General features: G+C 39.2%; 1 long non-coding RNA gene across 1 annotated transcript in view; it reads left to right on the top strand.

The window, feature by feature from the left end:
• The first annotated feature begins 2,141 nt into the window (after window positions 1-2,141).
• The window catches only part of LOC129392629 (uncharacterized), a 68,190-nt gene continuing 57,234 nt past the window's right edge, over window positions 2,142-13,097 (top strand). The window contains exons 1-2 of the long non-coding RNA XR_008618829.1: window positions 2,142-2,566; window positions 6,750-6,883. This is a non-coding gene — a long non-coding RNA (uncharacterized lncRNA). The remainder of the gene's footprint in view (window positions 2,567-6,749; window positions 6,884-13,097) is intronic.

Genomic DNA, 13,097 nt, shown 5'->3' on the forward strand with positions numbered 1-13,097 from the left:
ACTTCCCTTCTCCTTAGTTTAGTTGACTCATCTGTAAAACAAGGAAGATAATAATACTGGTGTCATAGGGTATGTTGGTAAAAGTATGTATTCTTGGCCTTCGGTAAACAACAAAACATGACAGTCATCATTAGATTTTAGCCTGGATGCCTGTTGCCACATCCTTCGCTCGTGGGCTCTGTTTTCCAGGATTAGGTTTGCAGAGCTTTCCTGAAAGCCTACTTAAGCCAAGAAGACTTACCTCAAAGGCCCCTCTAAAGAAAGAAGAAACCTCTTCTACTCTTTGATTCTTTAAAAAGTGAACATTGTGAGTCAAACTAGCAATGTACAGATCAGTGGAAACAAAACAAAACATTTTTTAGCAGTCAGGGCAGTGAGGTGGAAACCAGATTTCACACCTTAATGAGGCAAAGCAAACCCAGGATATAGGTTCTATTTGAAAGTATCCCAAGAAAGCTAAACTCAGATCTATCCCACAGAACACACCTGCCCAGCTTAAGAAAGAGCAAAGCCGTCCCCACTGGCTGCCATCCTCTCTCCAACTCTTTTTGCTGTTCAAAAGAATCCTCTACTAGGGACAGAAGGGGAAGATTTATTTCAGTCATATTCCTGAGAACTGATCCCTTACCCTTATATACCTGAATCAGAATTTTCTGGGAGATGGGAAGAACAGGCATGTTTTTAAAAATCTCTCATACTAATTCTGAGATATAATTTGCTCCAGCTTGACACCGCTGTGTGTTTTAAGAGCCTTTACGTAGATGCACAAACATATAAGGAATAAGTTTGAAGTGATGTTAGTTCTCAAAGCCATACACACACAAACACAATAATTCCCATGACTTTGTTTACTTCCCATGTTTATTTATCTAACGGTATCTAAATATATTGAAACATATTTTAGAACTCACTTCCAGAAAAAATATTCATCCTCCTTAATTAACTGTTATGCTTTTGTTCCTATTAATAACTAGCATCCTCTAATATTTCTGCTTTGGCCACCAGGAAGCTACATGCAATGCTTTGTAATTATCATAGTTCAGATTTTTGGTAAATGTATGTCCTCCCCCATTTTTGTTATTCTGATGCCTAATGTCAAACACAGTCTTTTTTGTAAGACACCCCAAGTCCTTATTAGAAGTTGGTTCTATGTAAATAATTTACTAAAAAGAAAAACGGATATTTATTCTCCAAGAATGCTTAAACTGGATTGTACAGGAGTTTCACATTAAGATCTCTCCTCTCCTCTTTTCCCCGGGGTCTCACAGGTAAGTGTGCCTGGAGGTGCCTTCCTCCTCATCTTGTGATAATAATACACAACAAACGTTAATCCAGATGGGCACTGTCTCGTGTGAACAAGGAGTTTTCAAGGAGGTCCATCTGAAAGGGCTTGGGGATTATGCGCTACGTCATAGCTTTTCACATAGCTTTTCACATAAAGGTCTGAAGATAATCATTTCTGAGAAAAGATGAGAGGGACCCAACCCGTGGGGCCTGAGAAATAATGACAAGTCTGGAGAACGGGCCGGATAAAAGGAGGGTAAAGGACATTGTCAGCATGCCATGAGGAGGCTTTGGTTCAATGGGAACACGCTAGAAAAAAAACGATGAAAAACACACAAAGAGCACATGATGCCTCTGCTCTGCTCTCCCACGTGCCTTGATAAATAGTAGTCGGCAAGGAGATGAAGGCCCTTTTCCCCAGACAGCACCGTCCAGGATGAGGTACCCTCCCTCACTTCCTTGCTGCCTTTCCTTTCTCAATCCTCAGCGCCTCTTCATTTCTTTTCCTACATTCCCCACAGCATTATTAGGCTTTCTTTTCTGTACACTTTGGAGATTTCTGTTTCATCTCAGTCCAATGACATCCAAGTGTTTAGCTAAAAGTTGCTGTGGTTTGTTTTGTGGTTTCCTGGAGGAGAGTCTGGTGTATGGTTTGCGTGTTTCAAAAGCAGCTCCCTGTGTTTCAGCTTCTCCTCTCCTGGCAGAGCTGTGACAGTCTGTCCCTCTCCCAACCCAGGCTGCTCAGACCTGTGCCTGAGCCCCTGCTCCGGCTCCAAGCTCAGGTCACCCGCCTGTCCAGGGCAGGCACGAGGCAAGCGTTCATGATTCACCTGGAAAACACAAGTCCCCCACGCCTCTCTGCGGGGAAGCCTAGCAGCTCTTTCCTCAGTTGCAGGGATGTTTCAGGCAACCCTCCATCACTAGAAAACACCAGATGGGATGGATAGAGGCAATTTTGCAGAAAGTGCTGCGAGATTGGCTTGCTCAATGGTCTTTCCAGCTGGAAGCAGAGCGGCCAGAAAGCACTGCGTTCTCAGCCCAGTTTCATCGCCTCAAGAACTACAGATGGCTTCCCCGAGCACCTGAAGTCTGTGCTGCTTTCCTGGACAGAATACGCTGCAAGCTGCGGAAACTCTTTTGTCTTTTCATAGTGCAACTCAGACCCCAGTTTCTTTCTGCCTTGAGAGTGAGAGTAGAGGACGCAGAGTAGAAAGAGCCAGAAGGTGGGGAAATGAATGCTTAACATTTGAAACTCCCTGGGACTGACCAGCTGCTCAAAAAGGTACATCAGGGGATATTTATAACACAGCTTCCTGTGGGCATGTGTAAACAAAACTTTGAAAATGGTCCAGCTCTCTTCCTCCAGAAAGATGTGGGTTTACCAGTTGAGCTTGAATTGATTGCATGACTCTTACGTATTACTAAGTATAGCATATTTTCTTGTGCTTTTCCTTTTTTTTTCCTTTTCTTACTTTTTGACCCTTACTTGACTGTTTAGTTCTATGAACATCAGCCTGTGGTCAAACTGTCCGGGATCAAGGCATTGGCACAAAGAGCCACTGTCTCTGAATTGTTTCTGCTGCTGTTTAATGAGCCTTAGGTTTTAATTTTAGCCGAGTGTTGGGGGCTGGGGATGTGGCTAAGTGGCAGATCTGGCATCATAAAGGCTTTAGAAGGATGAGTAACCCTGGGACAGCTGTCAGAAAGGCGGGAAGAAGTGGGCTCTGGTTTCACAGAGCTACCCATAGGAGCCACCAGCGGTTACTTTGTGTTGGGCCCAGGAAAATGCCACCATCAGTCGAGACCTCTCAGTTGCTGCCTGGTGTCTTGGAAATTATGTTGAAAGACTATATATTTTTCTGATTGACAAATGATTTGCTTTTTTTCCCCCTTATTTCTCTATCCAAAACCAAGTTCCAAGCCTCTTGATCTTCCTTTCTACATTCCACACTGTTTCCTAAGACTGCTAAGTGCATATAGGCACCAGACAGAATCTTTCTGGCCAGAGAGGAACTATTTCAGTCTGGGCTTAGACTTGTATTATACCTCTCATTATTTCTCAACCATTATTTCTCAACCACTAGGGCTGAGGAGCAAAAAGAAGAGGCACTGATAATCTTAAACTCAAGATCCCCTAAAAGCTGGCGGGCTGGTGCTTACACTGAAGCAAGCCCGCTGGGATACGGGATTCTTCTTCAAGATGGCCTTCTTTCTTCAAGTAAAGGAGGCTGACAGCTCATACTTGCCATCACTCACACAATGCAGGGAATTCTATTCAGGAAGCCACACATGAGTCCGGCTGCTGGCCAGGCTAAAGAAAAGTGCAGGGCCAACCAGGTAACAGGCAGGAGTGAAGGATCCTGACATAGTAACAACCTTTGTACAATAAAATATCTTTATATTAAAGGACTTGGAAATTGTCAAAGTCCTTTTGTATTTGTTGATTCATTTCAGTCCTATACAAAACCTTTAGTATGACAAGGGAAGCCTAGCCCAGAATCTATCGGTTTTCTGTCTAAATCCTGGAAGGTGAGTCAAAGCAGTATTTGTCCAGCAACTCGAAACTTGGCTGAATGGTTCTTATATTGTGTGGGTTCGTTCAAGAGGCTTGGGAATGTACAAAACAGAGCACCATGTAGTTTTTGAGTCGAAAAGATCGCGTGGACATTTGTACAAATAACAGAACAAATGGGTTAAGGAATGAAATTGTGCAATTCGATTTTTGCTATGTACTCGAAGGTAGATCCAGTACCTAAAATATTGTTTAATTTAATGCTTACCATAACAGTTCTGTCCTCACTGATATGAGGAAACCGACGTACACAGACAAGTGATTTACTAACCCACAAAGTTAGTGAATGATGATGCCAGAATTTAAATCCAGGTCTAATTGACTGTAAATTTTTATAATATCCAGTTTCATCCAGATAATGTCTAAGGCACTACATAGTGTCTTCTCACTTGTAAAACATGTTCACACACTCCATTGCACTGGATCCTTATCACCCCTATATGAGTTGGGTAGCATGATATTGATAGATGAGGGAATTGAGACTCAACTAGTTAACTGATTTTCCCAGATCACAAGGCTAGCAACTGGGAGAGTCAAGACTCCATCCGTGTTTCCTTTTCAACATTCTTTTTACTATTTTGCACTGCCTGCCTGGTAAACAGTATCAACAACCATTGTTTATGGAGCTATTACTTCCTCCCAGACACTAAACCAAACATTTAATGTGGCTTCTCCCACTTAACCCTCACAACAAAGCTAGGTGAGCTAAGTACCATTATTACTCTAATTTTGTAGACAAATAAGTTAAAGAATCTGCTCCAAGGTTACACAGCTAGTAAGTGGTAAGACTGGGCTTTTGTCCCAGTTACTCTGACTTCAGAATCCAAACCTTCACATCTCCTCCTGCATGCTGTATAATGTGCCCAAGGTGCACAGGTCCATGCGAGGATAGAAGAAGGAAATATTGATTCCAGCTAAAGAGATCTCCACAAGCTTTGGGAAAGAAGTGACATTTGAGCTACGCCTTAAGAGATTAAGTATCTAAGGAACAGATAGGCTTAGTGACTTGTTTAAAATTTCATAAGTTCACTCAAATACAGCTTTTCTTGTACTCAGATTCAGACATTTTTTCAAGAATGTATAACACAGACCCATCTAGCTGTTCCTTTCTTTTTCTCTGTATACGTTATTTCCCTCTCCTTGAGCCACAAACAAAGAAATATGCAGAATTTGGAAGGACAAACCCTCAGACTCTCCAAAGATTATGTATAAAAATATGTTAGTGTCATTCCATGGAGTCAAGTACAATTGCTATAAATTGAAAGCATATATATTCATGCCCAAACTAACTCAAATCCTCTTGCTAATAAATACAGCATCGATTTGCTCTATGGGTATGTGGAATCTAAAACATACAAGTATATTAATCCAAACGTGAGAAATGCCCTAGCAAAGCTTCCATTCATGAAATGACATAAAGCCGAATAAAGCTTGACTCTATAGTCAAATTTTTAAAAAGCTATATTTCCGTACAGTTTTCAAACACGTGTAAAACTCTTTTCCATGTGAAATAAATACAAGTCCTGAGTAGTTTTAATTAGCGATCTTGGAGACACGCTGCACCTGTTCCAATTCATCTGCAGAGATGAGAACCCTTCACCCTTTTCACTTGCTGACAAGTTAATAGACATTTCTAACTCATGCCAGCACATGGAGTTTTGCAGCTTTCTTGTGACAGGTGAATAATAAAGCTGCACAAGAACGTGGCAACTCTACATAGAAAATCCTCAGCGAGTGTAAATTCCTAAGCAGAGGCCTTATGTCCCCCATTGTTCTGCAGGCCCGTGCACGTGTAGCTGATGTATCACTTTGTTTTTATTAACAGAGTTATTGAGGTGTAATTTACATAGCATATAATCCTCCCATCGAAAGTGTACAGTTCAATAAGGTTTAATATATTTACAGAGCGGTGCAACCATCACTAGAATCTAATTTTAGAACATTTCCATCACCCCCAAAAGAAACCTCATGCCCATTTACAATTATTCCCTGTTCACCCCCCAACTTCAGTCCTAGACAACTACTATTATGTTTCATTTTTACTACACTTTAGTATAGAAGATATTGACTGTTCCATATGCTTGCTGCTTTGTGTATTGGGCCAACGAATAATTGAATGGTGCTTGTATTCATTGGAGAACATGATATGATATGGGTATTACATGGCTCTATGTGTGTATATGTATGAGCATCTGTAGTCTTATGTCCATGCACTTAGGCTAAACGAAAATGCAAGAAATCCTTCCTGAAGAGAAGCAGAGATTGGAAGTCAGCTTACACTTTGATAGCAAAGTTGTCAGCAGAGATATTTAGTATAATAAGTTGCATTTTACTAAGAAAAGAACAAAACTGGGACTTCCCTGGTGGCGCAGTGGTTAAGAATCCGCATGCCAATGCAGGGGTCACGGGTTTGATCCCTGGTCTGGGAAGATCCCACATGCCGCAGAGCAACTAAGCCCGTGCATTGCAACTACTGAGCCTGCGCTCTAGAGCCCGCGAGCCACAACTACCAAAGCCCATGCGCCTAGAGCCTGCACACCACAACGAAGAGTAGGCCCCTCTCGCCACAACTAGAGAAAGCCCGCGTGCAGTAACTAAGACCCAACGCAGCCCAAAATAAATAAATAAATTTATTTAATTAAAAAATGTAGTGGTAAAATGTTATTTTTCTTAAAAAAAAGAACAAAGCTACAATTACAGTGGACTCTCCTTATTTGGAGATTCTGTTTCTGCAGCTCCTCTAAAATTCATTTGTAACCCCAACATCAATACTCATGGTTTGCAGTCATTTTCAGAAATGTGTAGAACAGCAAAAAATTTGAGACCCTTGGCTCCCTTCCCCCATGGTCCTAGCTGAGGTCCACCAAGGGGACACTTTGCCTTCTTGTTTCAGCTCCCAGATAGAGATGACCACGGATGGAGAAGATCAGGGCAGTGCAGTATGGTGCAAGAAGCTTCAGCTCTGGGGCCAGTCATACGGGGTTTGAATCCAATTCTGGCACCTGTTTGTTAGTGGAGCAGCTTCAGGTAAGTCAGTTAAAACTTCTGAACCTGATTTCCTGATTTACTTTTTTGTAAAATAAAGAGATTAGAATCTACTTGAATGAGATTAAGATTTAGGATTATAATCTATGGGATGTCTCTCTCTTTCTCTCCCTCTCCCTCTCTCTCTCCACTATCTGTTTCCTCTAGGGGCACTAGTTCACTATTCACTAATTCCATCTTCCTGGGGAACTTTATAGCTATTGTGAATAATGAGAACCAACTGTACATTATAGAGACTGTTGATTGTGATGGTGAGGAAGGGGAAGCTTTTCTCATAAACTTTCCATGGATAGTTTATCCTATGAAATAACTACAACTCTCTTCAAATTTCCTTCTTTCTTAATACTCCACTTTTGTATGTAGAGGTCACTCCTAAGTTTCAAAAGTAAGATAGAAAAGAAATCTTTGGAACCTCACAAATTAGGAATTTATTTTGTTGCAAGTAACGCAAATCTGCGTGACAAGACTTGCACACAGGGGTTTGTTATTCTCACATAACAGGAGATTTTAGGGTTGAGATGCTGGTGTTTGCTTAGCTGCTCAGGGTAGAAACCAAGGCTGCTACCATCCTCCCACTCTGTCATGCTCAATGATGTCTCTCGTCCTCATATTTTTTGCCTCATAGACACGAGATAGCTGCACAAGCACTGGACCTCATGGGAAAAGAGGGGAGGGAATAAGGGCACAGAACTTTATTCAGAGTCTGTTCCCTATCAAGATCAGAAAAGAAGCATTTTACCAGAAATGACTCCAAGTGACTTTTCCAGAGGTCTCATTGGCCAGAAATGTGCTGTGTGTCCATTTAAGACCAACTTAGACATTTTAATTTATAACCTGGACTGGTCATATTGCTATCCCAAACAAAATCAAGTTTTCATAAACCATGAAAAAGAGGTCATGGGCATTGGATATCCTGGAGACTAAATTGAATTGAACACAATTTTTGGGTATAAGGAGACTGGGGCCCCATTTGAATTTCTGATGTGATATCTATCCTGGTAGGTAGCTCAGGTGCAGAGATATTCCCTGGCTTTAACCCTGTGCCATAGAATGTAAAACTGGCTTTCCAGGATTGGGATTCAACTGATCCTTCATCCCACTACGGCTCAGGAGCTTCCTTTGTGACTATTCTGTGAAATATCTTATTCTCTGGAAAGAATGTAAGTCTATTACATGGATACAAACTTGAAGAATTATTTCTGCAAGTTGAGTATCTTGTTAAAAATAAGAAAAGAGACATTTTCAAATAAAACTGTCAGTCAGAGGATGAGAAGCTGAAAATCTTCATTCAGTTTCCCATGTGTATTTATAACTCTTGAGGCAAGGTAGGATATAAGGGCTGCCCCATGACAATGTAAAAGTCTTAAAAACCAGAATTTCCCAACCAGATTTTTGAGAAGTATTCCCACATTATTCTAGGCCCTTTTAAAAAAATATATATTTCATTAAAATATAACAGGTTTAATTCAATAGAAGTTAATTTTATCAATTCAGTACATAAATGTAATACATGCATTTATTTCATGGCCCACTAATATTTCTATTAGTGCTCAAAAAGATTAATCTTAAAAAACTTTTAAATGTTAGATTTCTAGTAAAAATTTTAACGTGCATGCTGTCAATGACTAATAGTGTCTTCCAAGATCCCATAAAAATATCAACAAAATTATATAATTTAGGATAAACTTATAAGCCCCTGGAGTTTGAGAACAAAAGTGAACTCAGGCCAAAATATGTCAATAAGAATCAGTAATGATGAAACTAATAAATTTGACTTGGGAAACAGGTCATGTTTTATGTATGGTCTGCCCCCTGAACTAAAACATTTTGCATCCAGGACAGTGGTTAAGAAAAGCATTTGATTCATTATGTTGTCTATCCCTTGCTCAAGGTCAGAGAAGACTATTTAAGTAGAAAACTAAGCAGCTGCTCCTCACCCCCACATCGTGGTGACTATTTCCTGGACCTTAAGAAATCATTGTGTAGAATAAAGTGGTGACCAGTATCTGGGGTCAGCAAAACCTGAGTTAAACCCTAGTTCCATGACTTACTAGTTTAGGCACTTTACTAAGTCTCTCTAAGTATTAATTTTCTCATCTGTAAAATGGGAATAATAACAGTACCTACTTCCAAGAGTTGTGATGCTTATTCGAGGTGGTATACATAGCACAAGTAGCCCAAGAGTCCACATACATTAAGTACTCAATAGCTGTTCTTACTTAGCATCTATCAAGCTATTGTTGTGCTTCCTGCCACCATCATGTGCACACACAAGGGAGGAGAAAAGATGAGAGGGGAATGGAGAGAAGAAGGGTGGAGGGAGAGGGAGGGGTTAGGGATTGTATAATTTGCCATAGACTGAGGGTACTGCAGGAGGGTCGTGGTCTGAGGAGTGGAACACGTGCTGCTTGACATGCATTGTCCTGTTTCTCCTTAATAACAGCACAAAGGAGGAGTCGTTCCTGGGAAAAATCTTGAAGTACTTGATGCTACAATTGCTCTCTTGAATATAGTACATAACTTAAGAATTACAGATTGAACATGTCTCCTTGCCACACTGTGGAAAGACACAGACACTGGAGCCTAAGAAAAGTCCACCTTAGAAATACTGGCTATATGCAGAAAACATGAACAGGTAGTTACAGAGTTACTGGATCAATAAAACAAAAAGAGGAGTAATAGAGAAAGCAAAGAGTTAGGTGAAGACTGATACAAACAGAAGGCAAGATACAAAAATACTTTAAACTCTAAAGAAGTAGTTCTCAGTTGAGGGTGATTTTGCACCCCTTCAGCCCCTAGGAAATATTTGGCAATGTCTGGGGACAGTTCTGGTAGTCACGACTTGAGGGATACTACTGGCATTTAGTGGGCAGAGGTTAAGGATGCTGCTAAATATTATACAGTATATTATATATGCTGCTATATACTACACAGGGCACTCCCTCAAACCAAGAATCATCTGGCTCAAATGCACATAGTGCTGGGATTGAGAAACTCTGCTCTACAGGAAGGTTGATGATGATAGTAGAAATCAGGGGTGTTAATCATGAGAAGTGACCCTACAGGAAATGGAATCATCCTTAAGATGCAATTGAAAGGCTTTTTGCTAATTCAAAAGAAAAATAGAATATGGCTAGAAAAGAATATATTACATATAGACTAGAAGAGGTGAGGCCCAACCTATGAGAAATAGGTACAGAGAAAAAAATGAAGACAGAAATATAGAGGTGAACAGTAGATTAAAATTTACCTAAATGGAAGGATCAGTTTGGTCTAGGTAAAAAGGACATCCTCCTATTTGTAATAAAACCTGTTAAAAAAAAATCTAGGTGTAGAATGTAAAAGAGTTAGCTAGTGGGAGATCAGCTCGGTGCTTTGCGACCACCTAGAGGGGTGGGATAGGGAGGGTGGGAGGGAGGCTCAAAAGGGAGGGGATATGGGGACATATATATGCATATGGCTGATTCACTTTGGTGTACAACAAAAACCAACACAGTACTGTGAAGCAATTTAAAGCCAATAAAGATCTATTAAATAAAAATGTAGGTATAAACAAGGATAGCTTCATTAAATAAAATCCAAGCTGGTCTCCAGATTTCTCCTGTCCAAACTAAAATGCCAAAACAGACAAACAAACCAACATTCCACAGACAAACAAAAATCCCTGGAGCAATATCCATAGAAATTTAAGGACAAAGGCTTCAATTAAATAAATGTGTACTGAATAAATAGCCATCTTACATATGCAAAGAAAGGTACTATAATTCCATGTTTTCAACTAAAAAATATTAATATCCCAACCAATAACAACAAAATTGAAAAGTAATAACTTAGGATAGCGATGATATCAAAAGCCTGGTTGAGTATTAGAAACAGATAAAACAACTATAATTATTTAAATTTTGGTAACAAAGTGAAGTTCAAATATTAAACTTATTCTTAAAAGTTAAATGGGGGCTTCCCTGGTGGCGCAGTGGTTGAGAGTCCACCTGCCGATGCAGGGGACACGGGTTCGTGCCCCAGTCCGGGAAGATCCCGCATGCCGCGGAGCGGCTGGGCCCGTGAGCCACGGCCGCTGAGCCTGCGCGTCCGGAGCCTGTGCTCCGCAACGGGAGAGGCCACAGCAGTGAGAGGCCCGCGTACCGCAAAAAAAAAAAAAAAGTTAAATGGTATACACATCATTTATGAACAGTAATCTACATCTAACACCTCAAAATGAAATAATAAAAGCTAAGGTGACTTACCTGAAATGGTAAATACAAAAGGCAATATTCTATTCATGACCTTTGTAATTTTAGAAATTAATATTAGAAATGACTTCTTACAAATAAAATTATCTTTATAGTTCTATTTTTAAATGTTTCATAATCACTAGAAATTTTTTAAAGTAATAATTTAGTATATGTGGCAAGAGAAATACGGACACAGCACAAGTGTAATATTTCTTAAATTCAGAAACAATATGACAGAAATAAGACCAAATTCATGAATGTATTTTTAACCTTCAGATTACACTGGATAAACAGATGAGTTTTCCACTGAAAAACAATAATAATCCTATAATGAAGATAAATCTATATGTATGAAATAATTTTTTTCTTAAATATATAAAATAAAGCCTATTCTAAATGCAAAGCTAAATTGATAGAAACATTCAGCTTTTTCATGGGTAAGTAGTTTTGAAAGAAATATATTTATAAAAACTAGAAAAACATTTTCAATTTTGCATCCTTAAACACAGAACATAGTCATTAATAATATACAATTAAAATTACTTGTACAGAAATATGTACCCTACAAACACAGAATATATACTTTTAAGAACTGATGAAATATTTTCTTTAAAAATGACATCTGAGACCACAAATTAAGGATTAAAATATTACAAACATGTGAAAATATACATACAAGATGCTCCAACATCAAAGCCACTGAAGCACATTACTTGAAAGTAAAAATATGTTTCTTGAACAAAACAAATTAGGAAAAAAATCAGAATCTTGTAAATAAATAAATGAGGGGGAAAACCCTTCAGTTTTTATGCAGCAACCATAAAATTCTTTTTTAATCAAAATTTGTAGAATGTATACAAAATTATGCTCAGAGGCAAATGTACAGCCCTAAATGCTCTCATTATTCATTAACAAATATTAGGCTAAGCTTTCAATTTCTATAAAATAACACAACAAGCCCAAGAGCAGCAGAAGAATAAAAAATATCGAAATTAGTTGATTCGATACATTTGAAAAATAAATTGAAGAAGTTACTCTGTGGAGTATTAAGAACATAATTAATTAAATAGGCCAATAGCTTGCTGTTTTAATTAAGAAAAGAAAAGGACAAAACCACAAATATATGTTATTAGAATGAAAGGGGTATTTCAACAGAGTGGTCATTAGAAAGTGTGAGAAAATTTTATGGAAAAATTTATGCCAACAAATTTGAAAACCTTAATGAAAAATATATATTCACGGGTTATTTTTTAATTTTTATTTTTTTTGCGGTACGCGGACCTCTCACTGCTGTGGCCCCTCCCGCCGCGGAGCACAGGCTCTGGACGCGTAGGCCCAGCGGCCACGGCCCACGGGCCCAGCCGCTCCGCGGCACGTGGGATCCTTCCGGATCGGGGCACGAACTCGTGTCCCCAGCATCGGCAGGCGGACTCTCAACCACTGTGCCACCAGGGAAGCCCCTCATAGGTTATTTTTAACTGATGAAAAGTGATTCAGGAAATCTTAGAAAACAAAAAATGTCTAACACCTATTGGAAAGAATGAAAAAATAATCAAGGCTTACTAGGGTCTGATAGATTTATTAAAGATTTATTTTAGATCATTAATTTTAAAATTCCAATGTCATGTCAAATATTTAATCACTTAGAAAAGTATAAAAAGTTTATCAAATTATTTTATGGTGCAAATATTACCCTGAGAAGCAAACCGTAATTAATGTAACACATAATTGTAGACCGATAAAACTTATGAATGAAGTGCAAAAATTCTAAATAAATTAATGAAAAATAGTATACTAGTAGAAGAATTATGAAAGTAGGATTTGTTTCCTTATTGATATGAGGAAATTAATTATTAAAAAATAATCATGGGGCTTCCCTGGTGGCGCAGTCGTTGAGAGTCCGCCTGCTGATGCAGGGCACACGGGTTCGTGCCCCGGTCCGGGAAGATCCCACATGCCGCGGA

Source organism: Physeter macrocephalus, chromosome 12 (genome assembly GCF_002837175.3).
Source record: "Physeter macrocephalus isolate SW-GA chromosome 12, ASM283717v5, whole genome shotgun sequence".
NCBI lineage: Eukaryota > Metazoa > Chordata > Mammalia > Artiodactyla > Physeteridae > Physeter > Physeter macrocephalus.